Source organism: Macrotis lagotis, chromosome 1, assembly GCF_037893015.1.
Source record: "Macrotis lagotis isolate mMagLag1 chromosome 1, bilby.v1.9.chrom.fasta, whole genome shotgun sequence".
NCBI classification, from domain to species: domain Eukaryota; kingdom Metazoa; phylum Chordata; class Mammalia; order Peramelemorphia; family Peramelidae; genus Macrotis; species Macrotis lagotis.
Window position 1 is genome coordinate 870,799,961 of NC_133658.1, and position 13,063 is coordinate 870,813,023.

The 13,063-nt window shown below is 43.7% G+C and overlaps 1 protein-coding gene across 2 annotated transcripts in view; it reads right to left on the minus strand.

The window, feature by feature from the left end:
- Positions 1–12,833, minus strand: part of ALPL (alkaline phosphatase, biomineralization associated) — a 53,766-nt gene extending 40,933 nt beyond the window's left edge. The window contains exon 1 of one of the 2 annotated variants that reach the window (XM_074218204.1): positions 12,744–12,833. The gene's annotated coding sequence lies outside the window, so the exon portion shown is untranslated. Of the gene's footprint in view, positions 1–7,291; positions 7,357–12,743 lie in introns of those variants that run through there. The other variant, XM_074218206.1, reaches the window with a different exon arrangement.
- Positions 12,834–13,063: the final 230 nt, after the last annotated feature.

A 13,063-nucleotide genomic window follows, 5' to 3' on the forward strand; every position in this document is an offset into this window, starting at 1 on the left:
AGTTCTCCAGGAAGCCCTCAAAACCAAATCAGAAAAGCAAAGAAAGCCTTTTCCCAAGAGAAGGACTGTCCACTAATCCTTTCTGCTTATCAGTTCTTTCTCTTGTCACTCCCCCCCCCCCCCCCCCAGCCCAATCCCAAAGGCTAAAGTAAGATCCAGTGGCTTGGGAATGAAGAACAAGATACTGTTTGGATCTGCTCCTGGGTAGACCAATTGGAACTCTGAATTTACTTAGGAAGGAATGCCTTCCCAGCCCAGAGTGTTGACCCACCATATATGATGGGCACCATATATGCCTATACATAGCTAGAAGGTTGGATGAGGAACAGTTTAGAAGACATTTGATTATTTGAATGGTATGACCACAAAGGAGGAAAGGAAACAGCTTCCTCAAATAGAGGGAGGAGTTGCTACAATTTTGGAGATTAAATTCAGAAGGAGGAATCTTCTGCGCCAACCAGCCAACCAATGTATGGGGCTAAGTTCTTTCAAAAGCAGGCTGATGTTGTGGTATTCTCTCTGCTCTGGGAACCAAAGATAAAGTCTGTGTCCATGCAGGCCAAGGAAGAAGAAAGAGTAAGGGTGATTATTCAGCTGATTCAGGAAGCAGGTTTCTGGGCTCCAATTATCCAAATTGATGGTTTATGCGGGAGGATACATAATCCCCCCTACCCCCTCCCACCCCCAGGGCAGTGGGTAATTGTTCAGACCTCCTTACAGAACCAGCTTGTGTGTCCTTACAGCATCTACTGCTATGGGTGTTTTTGTTGTTGTTCAGTCATGTCTGATTCTTCATGACCCCATTTGGGGTTTTCTTGGCAATGATACTGGAGGAGATTTGCCATTTCCTTCTCTAACTCCAACTGCCCAAGGGGAAATAGGTAGGGAGATTATAGAGGAACCAATCCTAGTTCCTGCTCCATTGCAAAAGTCTCTAGAACCCTTACTATATCAAGTAGTCTGTGTCCCTCCCTGGGTCATCCTACCTATCCCTGCCCCATAGCCTTATCTGGTTCTATTTAACACCACTAAACTCAAGAGAAGTTTGGATGAAAATATCCTAAAACAATTCATTTCCCTGGTGCTTTAAGGGTTTTTCCTTCCAGTAACTCTATGAAACAGATCACTTAATCCAACCTCATTTTACAGGAGGGAACTGAGAAAGGTGAAATGACTTACAGGCTAGTAAGTAAAAGTTTGATTTGAACCCAGGTCTCCAGATACTAAAGAGGATTTAAGTCCATCCCCTCTGGCATCGGATCCTAGGATTTGGAGCCTGAAGGGACCACGATCCAATGCCTTTGTCTTACAAAAGAAGAAACTGAGTCATGGGGAGATTCAACAACTTGTTCAGGGTCACCAACTTGTAAGTGGCACCAAGTTCTGTATCTATCCATTAAATCAAACTGTCTCTCCACTACAAGGTCTTCTGAAACTCTGTATCCAGCAAGATTCCCTGTTCCTGGCTGCCTAAGTAGCATGCATGAGTATTATTATATCCATTTTACAGATGAGGATTCTTTCAAATCTACTTCTAAGGGATTTGTGGGTGTAGAGTACATAGCCCGTTCTTTTGGAAGTGAAGCTGAAGTATGCTTTCCTTCATCACTGTTCAGGTTCTTCAAGCAGAGCCTGAATCTACAAGACTTGGGATCCTCACATCCCTGTCATCCAGAGACATCTATGCCCTTAATATTAGATAAGAATTCTCAAAAAAAAAGTCAGGTTCAAATTCCAACTCTGTGGTACTGTCTTTGTCCTTTAGTTGGTTCAGGGAGTTAAGACTTGATGAAGAAGGTCCCTCGGAACCCTATGACTGCTTCATAGATAAAGATCCCAAAGCACCACTATGGTTGACTACTGTGTAGGAATATGTAATCTGGTGTAAGTCATCAAAATGAGCTGTATTGATAAACTGGATTCTTCTGTCTTTTATTCATGAAACACTCCTCAACATCAATTCTTGGAGAGATGAAAAAGAAAAGTCTAGGAAGTCAACCTGGAATTCCCCAATACTATACCTAGTGAAAAGTGCTTCCTTGTTCCGTAAGACCGATACTCAAAAACTTGCATGCATGGGTGGAGAACTAAAGGCCAAATTCCACCTGTTTATACAGCTAAATTTCCTAAGCCTTGGTGTGGGGTGATAGGGAGCATTGGATTCAAGCCAGAGTTCTGAATTTGAATCCCCAACTCAGGACTTTGTTGAGCAGCCCTCTGAGTCTCAACTTCCTCATCAATAAAATGGAGGTGAGGGGCAGCTAGGTGGCAGAGTGGATAAGGGCACTGACCCTGGAGTCAGGAGTACCTGAGTTCAAATCTGACCTCAGACACTTAATAATTACCTAGCTATGTGGCCTTGGGCAAGCCACTAAACCCCATTGCCTTGCAAAAAAAAAAATAATAAAATAAAATGGAGGTGATAATAGTGCCTATTTATCCCAAATTGGGGAAAGATCAAATGAGAATGTACTATGCAACCTTTAAAACAATATAAATGTGAGCTGGATTAGATTAAAATGATCTAATACAACAAATATGTATTATCACTTAGCTATCCGCTAATTACTTGACTGTGTATATCACATCTTTCTTTTAGCCATTGATCTGGTGAATACACTTCCCTCAGAGATCTGAGTCCAAGGTATGGACATTTTAGTCACCTTTTCTATGGTCCAATTCCTTTGTCTTACAAAAGGAGAAACTGAGTCATGGGGAGATTCATGTTTTTCAAAAATCTCTACCTCCCAAGGATTTATTGATTACTGGCTGTTGCTAGGTGGTAGGTACACAAAACATGAAGGAGCTTATATGTTATGGCATGTTACTTAGGGGACAGCTAGGAGGAAGACTTAATTGAAATGTTTATTGAAGCAAAACAGTAAGAGGCCCACAGAAAGAAGGCCCAACTCCTTTCAAAGTACAGATAAGGAAGCTAAGGCCTACAGTTTTTGTCCTGGATCACCAAGGTGTAAATGGTTGAGCCAAGATTTGAATTCATTTCTTTAATTTCAGCTCAACAGTTGAATTATTAACAAAGTTAATAATTTTCTTATTTTGACCATGACCTGAGCAGAAGAAGTCTGAGTGGCTACCATGGTCAGAACTGCATATATAACAGGAATGACTCAAAGATCCTAAGGATGATATATCCTCGAAAGAGGAATAAGACCATGAAATAAAAAGTTTAAAAAGTAGTAAATTAAGAAAATAAAATGGAGACTACATACACACACAGACACACACACACACACGTGTGTGTGTGTGAGAGAGAGAGAAATGATTGACTTTCAAATGTTTCTAATGGAAAATACAGGCTTTTTTGTAATAATCTCAAAATTGGATTAAGAATTTTATATATAAAATTCCATTAATAATTATAAAGAATTTTTAGGGGCGGCTAGGTGGCGCAGTAGATAGAGCACTGGCCCTGGAGTCAGGAGTACCTGAGTTCAAATCCAGCCTCAGAAACTTAATAATTACCTAGCTGTGTGGCCTTGGGCAAGCCACTTAACCCCATTTGCCTTGCAAAAACCTAAAAAAAAAAAAGCTAGAAAAAGCAAGGGGCATACATTTCAGGGGAATTACAGACTTCTAATTTAACATTCTTGAAACTCATCAATAGGATTCTCTCCACAAGGTTTGAACTGGTTTTCATCACATCTAGTTACTGGAAAACCGTATTTAAGAGGTTGTACCAAATTGCATTATAGTCTTATTACTGGCAGATTTTAATAACATTAAATAGGAAATCTTTGCAAGTGACTTGGCACAAGAGAAGCTGATCTGCTGGGAGGAGCCCCCTTCGGAGCTTCCGGATGACATTCATTCTACACAATTGATATCATTAGTCTAGCAACAACAAGTAGCAGAGTTGGGGCTTTAATTGAAACCTTCCAGAAGGCAACATCTAATTTACTTCCATCTACATAGCTGCCAAGACTTTGGATAACTCTGAAAACTCCAGATCCCTGGAACCCTATCTGTCATGCTGGTTATCTTTTTTCCCTGCAAGAGGCAATCTTGCTACTCTCATAAATTGCGACCAATCTTTATCTGACCCTGTGTCTGTGGGCAATGCCCACGTGGACTTTGCAGCAAAAGTTGCAACTCCGGATCACAATTACCCCCTTCTGCCTTTGGTCAAGATCCCTTGTTTTTGTGCAGTACAAACTCAAAAGACCAAGATGGACTGCCTCCCTCTCAAACTTTGGGTATCCAAGGACTATGTGATATCAGTAATTATGTTGTTCATATATCATTGAAGTCAAAGTATCTTATCTAATCAGCTAGCTTCGGCCTTTCCCCTTTATTTGTAGTTTAAGCATATCAAAGTCCTGTCCTTTTGTCATTCAAACACCAAGGCAAGTTTGATACTCTGGGGGCTCATGGGTCCTGCATCATTCAATCTTTGTGAAGGGAGATGACTGGTCAATCACTTGCTATATAACCTTGAGTAAGAGATTTCCTTCTCTAGGCCTTAATTTCTCAATTTGTAAAATGATTGGACTAGATGTTCATTCATTTAAACAGTCATTTTTCCTAAGTCCCTACTATATGAAATTGATGTTTTTCCTTCATTCTCAAAGACCATGAGATCAGGGGAGGTTGATGCCATGATAAGCAAGTGAACTGGATTTGAGTGGGGGGTGGGGGTGGGCTGTACTAACTCACTGGTCTCACTTTCTCCTCCAGAATCATCTGGTTCCAGAGGTCAGATATGAGTAGAGATGGTCCTGGATGTGGGGTAATCAGGGTTAAGTGATTTGCTCAAGGTTACACAGCTGGTGTCAAATGTCTTGAGGCCAGATTGGAACTCAACTAGTGTTCTGTATGAAATGTACTGTACAAAGTAATGCAGAGGGGCAGCTAGGTGGTACAGTGGATAAAGCACCCGCCCTGGAGTCAGGAGTACCTGAGTTCAAATCCGGTCTCAGACACTTAGTAATTACCTAGCTGTATGGCCTTGGGCAAGCCACTTAACCCCATTTGCCTTGCAAAAACTTTAAAAAAACTGCTATGTGACCCTGGGTAGGTCAATTAACCTGATTTGCCTCAATTTCCTCATCTGTCAAATGAACTGAAGAAGGGGAATGGCAAAGCACTATTATTTTTGTCAAGAAAACTCCAAATAGGATCATGAGTTGGACCAACCTGAATGACTGGTCAGCAACATCAATAATTACTTTTTTCTCACTTCTGCTACTTAAGACTCCTTCATAACTCAAGTGCTTCCTTTCCACACAAGGCCAATCCACTTCCCCCTGAAGATCTTGTATTTATTTTCTAGAAGTCTAGAGATGCACAGGTTGGACTGTATTTGTATTTTCAGTGTCTGACACATCAGGGCTTTATACATGCTTATGGATTAGATGAGTATGATACCCAGAACACAGGAGATAACCTGGCTCCTTCCTCACTCTTGATTCCCAAGCAGCTCCCCAAAACTAAAATCTGACAGCTCCTTGTCACCTTTTCAAGGCTTCAATCCCAGTTCACTTCAGGTATCTCTAGACATCACATTCCAAACACTCCATTAGCCTTGGGGGGAAAAGAGGAGAGGAATCTTTGACCAGGTGTGCCATCTAGTCATCATTTCACTAGTTCAAACATTGAATATGATCCCCAAACTGGGAAGGCCCCCAGGCAGTTTCCAATTTAACCCAACATGGGAAACAATACACAAATACTTAAGATAATGGGAAAGTGAAGTGAAAGCAAAGAAGAGCTCTCCTCTAATAAGGAGAAGATACAAATTGCACAACTGTACAAGATTGCACAAAAGAGTGGAATCTGTGCAAAGGGAAAGTCCCAGCAAAATACCAAGAGAAATGTGAGGAGGGTGGCTGCCACTACTTTTAGATGTTGATGACAAGGGTGAAACAACCTTCTATGGAAGGGGCCCCAAAAATTGGGTCTTCAAAGAAGAGAGCAAGGAGGGTAGAGTGAGTAAGAGAGGGTTTAAACCCCATTTCTGACACTTAGGAGGCTAAGGGCTTGGGGAACTTTTTTTTCTGTTCTGCAGATTCCTTTTCTGAGAAACAAGGCTAAAAAGGGTCATTGTGAAGAAAGGACTTTGAAATCCCCAAAATGCTTCAGTTCATATTCTGTTTATAGTTATAGGTTGTCTCCACTAATGGCCTGTAAAAAGTTCCTGTAAGTAGGGTTGTTTTCATTTGTTTGTCTAGCAGAATATCTGAAGGGAAAATAAATATTCCACTCCATCACAGATTGAGGCCAATGAGAATTATTTTTATGGAGTTTAAAGGGAAGTATGTTCCAGATATGAGGAATGTACATAAGCAAAGTTGTGATTGATGCCAACGAGAATTAATTTTTATGAAGTTTAGAGGGAAGTGTGCTCTAGCTATGAGGAATATACGTAAGCAAAGGCGTGAAGGTAGAAAAGAGTAGGAAAAAAATGGAAGAGTTAGGGATCCCCCAAGTCTGGAATGTTCTCCCTAGTCTGGCAAAATCCCAGATTCCCTTCAAAGACCCTCCCAGACTTATTAGCACATTTTTTCCTTCCTCTTGAACTGTCCTAGCATTACTATTAATAATGTATCTCTTCTAGAAGATAACCTCATCTCCTTGAACTGTATCCCTAGCATCTAGTATCTTGCCCACAGGAGATCCTTAATATTTAAACTTAATCAAGTACTGATTAGGGAGAAAGGGGGAATTAGGGGCAAGTTTTCTGTGCTAACACCACCTATCTACCATCTTTGCACCTTTGTTTGAAGAGAAGATCTCATTGTCTTCAAGTATTTGCAGGATTGTTCTGAGGAAGCGGGATCTGGACAGGTTTTACTCAAGCTAAAGACAGAACTGGGAGCAATGGAGTCATGGAACAAAGTTCCAAGAGAGAGTTTGAGTTAATGAAAGTTCAAAAATAGAATGTATTGGCTTTGGTGAAAGTGAATTGCTGGGGCGGCTAGGTGGCGTAGTGGATAAAGCACCGGCTTTGGAGTCAGGAGTACCTGGGTTCAAATCTGGTCTCAGACACTTAATAATTACCTAGCTGTGTGGCCTTGGGTAAACCACTTAACCCCATTTGCCTTACAAGAACCTAAAAAAAAAAATTAAAAAGAAAGAAAGTGAATTGCCCATGCTGGGGTTGTTTAAAAGGATACTAGATAATTTATCAGAGGTATGAGTTACTGTTTGGGTAACTAAGTGGGGGAGTGGATAGAATTAGGAAGACCTGAGTTCAAATCTGCCCTTAGATACTGCCTAGCTATGTGGCCTGATGCCAAGTCACTTTTAAGACTTTTTACCTCAGTTTTCTCACCTGCAAAGTGATCCAGGAGGATTCTGCCAAGTATCTTTACCAAGAAAAGCCTAAATGGGGTTAAAAAAAAAAACCCTTATATGGAGTTAGATTATCACTGAAAAAATAGCTGAACAACAGGGTGGAATAGATGAGGTCTCTATAAATCTAAGAGTCCTAATGAAATCTAAAACTTTGAATTGGTGCAGTCATTTTAGAAAACCCATTGGATGTCCCCAAAGTTACTAAACATCACTTCTAGGCTTATACCACCAAAAGATCAAAGAAAAGACACCAAAAGAATTTTTGAATAGCAGTAAAGAACTGGAAACCAAGTAGGCACCCATCAAATGGGGAGCGGCTGAACAATCATGGTGTAAGATCATAAGGGAATACTAATGTGTTGTAAGAAATGATGAAAGGAACTATTTCAGAGAAAACTGGAAAAATGTTTACGAACTGATGCAGGGAAAGGCTTATACACTAAAAAATTACAAAACCAAGTGACTTTGAAAACCTTAAAGATCAATGCAAGGACTAACTATGATCCCAGAAGAACAATGAAGCATGTTATCCACCTATCGGGGAGGGCATAAACTTAAAGATAAAGATGCCTATTGTTATAAGGGTTTGGTTTTTTCCTTCTAAAGGAGATGAGGAGGAAAATACTTTTAAAGTATTTAAAAAGAAATCAGTTTTTTCTCATTGAGTGCACAACTGTCCTCATCTTTATTCCTCCATGTGTATAGGATCCAGTGCATAGACAAAATGATCAAACAAGCATTTGTTATTTAGCAGTCACTATGCCTGGCCCCATGGTAAAGCATAGATGTTCAGAAAATTCTTGCTGAATAAATGAATGAATTAAACTACATTGAATAGAGGACTCCTCAGAAACTTACCAACTATGTGATCATGAAAAATGAGAGAGGTTGGACTCCCTGCCAGCTCTGACTCTAAGATCCTAGGATCCAGTGAATTGAACCTCCTTGTCCTAAATTCTAATTCATCTGTCTGTAAATTGTGCTTTCTTCTCTTTGGAATCCTTGGGGGGGGGGGGGGGGGTGAGGCTGAAGCAAAAGAGAAGACAGGAGCTGGGTGGGGTTCATAAATAAAGGGCAGGGCCTTGGAATTCTGCTACCCAAGAGACATCCAGACCAGATAACCTTTCAGCTCTAAATTTTATGCTTCTCTTAACTTCCATCTTCTCAGCCTCTTGACCTGGAAAATCCCACCCTTCCAATATTTCCTGGTTCTCTTGGAAGCCCTTGGGACCAGCAGAAATTCCAAAACCCAGATCCTGAGGTCCCAAATGAATTCAAAAAAATAATGATGATGATGATAATAATGAGGAGAAGGAATTAAAATTCATGCCAACCCCAAAGGAACACTGCAATTTTGAGTCAAGCCAGAATTCAAGTTACTGGAATTCAGCAAGTAAACTGGCTTTTTCTTGGGCTTCTGTAACCACCATCCTACAGTTAGACAAAAACACATCTGGTTTGACTTCTTGCTCCTCATCTCCCCCTTCCCCCAATCCTAACCCTTCAAGTTTTTCCCCTAAGTATGTTAAAGTGCAGAGAAATGCAAACAAAGGCTTACATATCACATTGAGGTTAAGAATTCCAACATGGAAAACTTGAGTATTTCAGGAGCAAATGTGTTCATTGAGTCAAGTCATAAGGGAATGGATGAGGATGATGGGAATATGCAGGCACCACCAGGCAGCTAATGGACACTCTATAGGAGCCAGAAAGGAAAACCCAGCACCAATGTGATCTCCACCTGTCAGTCCCCAATATCTTGGACATAAAGAAGCAATGAACAGCAGGATCATGTCTAAGGATGGGGGGGGGGGGGGCGGCGGAGATAAGAAAGGGAAAAAAAGGGAAGTCCAAATGTGCACATGCACAGTAAAGCCAACTCAGCATTCCTGTGGCAACCTCTTAATTTCCTTACTGAGAATCTGAGTTTTCTTTCTTTTGCTTTCCCAGACTTCAGGTTTTATACAAAGAGAATTGGAGAGGTAGGATGGGGAAGACTGATCTCTGGGAACACCTGAGCTGCCTCAGATATCTACTTGCTGTGTAACCCCAGGCAAATCACACAAGTTTCACCTGCCTCAGTTTCCTCACCTGTAAAATTGGGGGGTAGGGGCTCAGACTTAATGGCCTTCAAGTTCTCCCATTCAGTTAATATTGGTCAAGACCAGAAGACTACCCTCTGCACCCTGATCCTGGTGCTCTTTCCCTTCTGCTTTATTACCTCACAGAAGGGAGGGACACCTTGATATGATTGTCCAGCTATAGCTCTGATGGCCACCACCCCCAAACCTTTCTGCAAGCTAGGTGTGCTTTTTCTGAAACCCCCTTTGTGGATGAGAAGCAAAAGATAACTGGCATTATTCACAGATTGGGGAGTTCAGGAGGCCCCACTTTGTGGACCAGCTCTGTGGAGCTCTAGGCAATGCTTATCTACCCTTTGGCTACTTTGCTGCTTATTAGCACTTCCAGGAATGGAGAAGAAACAGGAGAGAAAATCAGATGCAAAAGTGATCTATTGAATTGTAAGAGGGTGAAATTCAGTCAAACATCATTACATAACAATGTAGAGGTAAGGAAACTAGAGAAGCAATTTCCTGTAAGAACTGAAGGAAAAAGTATTGTAGAATATGTATATTGTGGAAAGTATAGTTTTCTGATTTCCAAGATTTGGACACTGAAGAGACAAATGGAGATCAGTCATCTCTGAGTGATTCATGATAGGTCTTAATTGAATTTTTTAAGGTGAGTTGCTAGGATTTTGACCTAGAAGACCCTTAGTGGTTGGTTTTAAAATGCCTCTTAGGACTTGGATAAACTTAAATCTCGTAGGACCTCCCATGATCTCAGTTGTAAAATGGGAGAACTAGACTGGGTTCCCCTTTCAGCTCTTAGCTTTCTTATTCTATTCTAACTACCCTGGACTACCCATGAGAAAGAAAGCACAAAATTTAGAGGAAGGGATTTGTCATAGAGTTAGGAATTTGATCCCAGGTCCTTGAATTCCAACTCCAGGACTTTCCACTAAAGAATCCTCTCTGATGGATTCAGACTTCTTGTGTTGAATACTCAATTAACTTCAGAAGCTATTGGGGAAATGGGAGAAATGGAGAAGAAAGGAATTTCTAGTCTCCAAGCTGAATGGTGTTAGAAAAGAGCTAGCCTCACTGCATACCTCACTAGAAATCCCCTCTGAGTTTAAACTTGGAGTTGTTCAGGCTCTGCTTACAGATCAAATGAATGAAATGTTACTATATCACCCAGTGACATACTCTTGACCTGGTTTCTCTAAGCCAGCTAGCTCAGGCCATCTCATTTGGCAAAAGGCTGGCTCAATGAATTGAATGGCAGAAGCTGTTTCCTTAGATTGCCCCTAGCTGAAATGAGGCCCTAAATGAGAGACTGCTGAATTCATTTTCATGTCTTTGGCCATTCAAGAGGCTAGAGATTGGAGTAAGGGGGTGGGAACTGGAGCACTGTTGTGGGGGGAGAGACATAAGGGAGGAGGTGGTGAGGCCTAGAAAAGGATGGAGGATGAGAGTTGGGAAATGTTCAAGCAACAGATTGCTAGACTGAGAACAGGGAAGGAGGGAGAGTTTTAGGACTCTAAAGCTGGCCTGGCAAGCACAGATAGGGTGAGCCGGTGATGTTCAGGAAGGAAGGGATTGGAGACACAAAGGGGGTTCCAGACATAGGGGAGCACCCATTCTTTATCAGCAGCTTTTTTTTTTTTACTCAGTCCCCATAAAAAAAATGAGACTTCAGGAGGGAAAGTGGTGGCAGTTGGAGGAAGAGGAGGAAATTTCTCTAGCTTCCTAAGAGTTTTTAAAGGAATTGTTCCCTTTCAGTTCCTAAGGAATCCTGGGCCCTCAGCAACAATCCTTTATTAAAGCACCTACAGTATGCCACAAATTTTGAGCTTTGAAACTACAGACTAAAAAAAGATTTTACATTGTATCAGGGCAGAAGACCTAGGTTTGAAAATACTGGTTCTGTTCAGGAGACAAGTGAATGAGTGACTTTCCTCTTTCCCCACCCAAAAAAAGGGAACAAAGCAAATCTGTCAGATTTATCTACATGATGACACTAAGACAGTAGAGTTCTGAGGGCCCCAAGAGAGTAGAGTTGATACCGCTACCGCTACCCTTAAAGCAATTCAGGTAGTTATTCCCCCCCCCTCTAAATTTCAATGCCTTCAGTCACTAAATATCTAATTCTCAGAAATGCTATCTGGTACTACAATGGTACTATCTCTAAAATTCGCATTAACTGTGAGACTCAAACCCACCTGTAGGAGTTATATAAGAGGAAACTGAGGACTAGTCCCTCTGGGAATAACATGACCAGAGTTGGGTAAAGAAACTTTGGTTTGGCAGTAGATACAGCACCAGCCCTGGAGTCAGGAGTGCCTGGGGTCAAATCCGGTCTCCTACGCTTAATAATTACCTAGCCGTGTGGCCTTGGGGCAAGCCACTTAACCCCATTTGCCTTGCAAAAACATAAAAAAAACCCCAAAGAAACAAAGAAACTCGGCTTCAGGGTGGGAAAGGAGGAGGGGGAAAAAGGGAAAGGAGAGAGGAGAGAAAGGTGGCTGCCTGCAACTGTGAGTTCAACTTGGCCCTACTTTCCCCAGGTAGCCCGAGGGGAGGTCCTGTTCTGCCAGCCTCCCCCATCCCCCAGTTGGACCCCTTCCTACAGCTGAACCACAGCGCACAACCCTAGTCTCAAGATTCTTTCACTGTCAAGGGCTCCCGAATTTAGAGCTAGAAGGGGTCCCTGGAGTCCAGTTCGCCCTCCTTATTTTGCTCCCCTTCTCCCACAGCTCTCTCTCATCCGGGGACCTGGAACTGGTTGAGGGAGCTCGAGATCATTCTGCACAACCTGCCTGGCCCAGCTCCGGTCACTCCCAGGAGTTGGCCGAGTGGAGTGGAAAAGCCGAACCTTTGGAGTGGGTGGGTCTGGGTTTGGATCCCGGCTTTCATGCGCACTCTCCGGGTCTCATTCCCTAATTGTAAAATGAAGAAGGTGGCCCAGCTCCTCCCCGAGGTCCTTCCCAGCCCTGCTCTCCGCGGTCTCTGGCTCTCGATCCTGGACCTGGGTTTCCACTTCCATGGCTATCCCCGGGCTCCAGCCGCACCCCCGCACCCCCGTGTCCCCCGCCCGCACCAGACTCCCTTCTGGCGGCCTCCCCAGGCCCCTGCCGGCGCGTGGCCCCACCATCCGGCCTTTCTGTGGCTGGGACAGACACACACACAGACACAGACACACGAAACAGGCGTGCACATACGTGCAAACACGCACGCACATCAGATACACCTATGCACCCACGCGCGCACACGCAGCCCGGTCCCCCGGGCCCTGGGTAAGAGGTGCCCAAACTTGCCAAGAGGCCCACGAGGGGCTGGCAGCCGGGCCCGGCGCTCCCGCCCTACCTGTCCTGGCCGGAGTTGAAGGGCGACCTCGTGCAAGTTGGAGAGTTGAGGCGGCCCGGGCGCGGGGGGGCCGGGGGCGCGGGGAGCCGGGGGCCGGGGGGCGCGGGGGGCCGGGGGCGCGGGGGGCCGGGGGCCGGGTTGTCCTGGGTTCCGAGCGGCGGGTCCCCCGGGCGCTGGGCTGCAGGCAAGAGCGGCTGCCCCCAGGCCGCGCTCCCCCGCAGCTTTTAAAGGCAGCGGGCCCGGGGGCCGGGGAAAGCCGCCGGGCCCCTCACCACTCGCCCCCTCCGCCCCCTCCTCCGCCCCCTGCCCGCCCCCCAGCT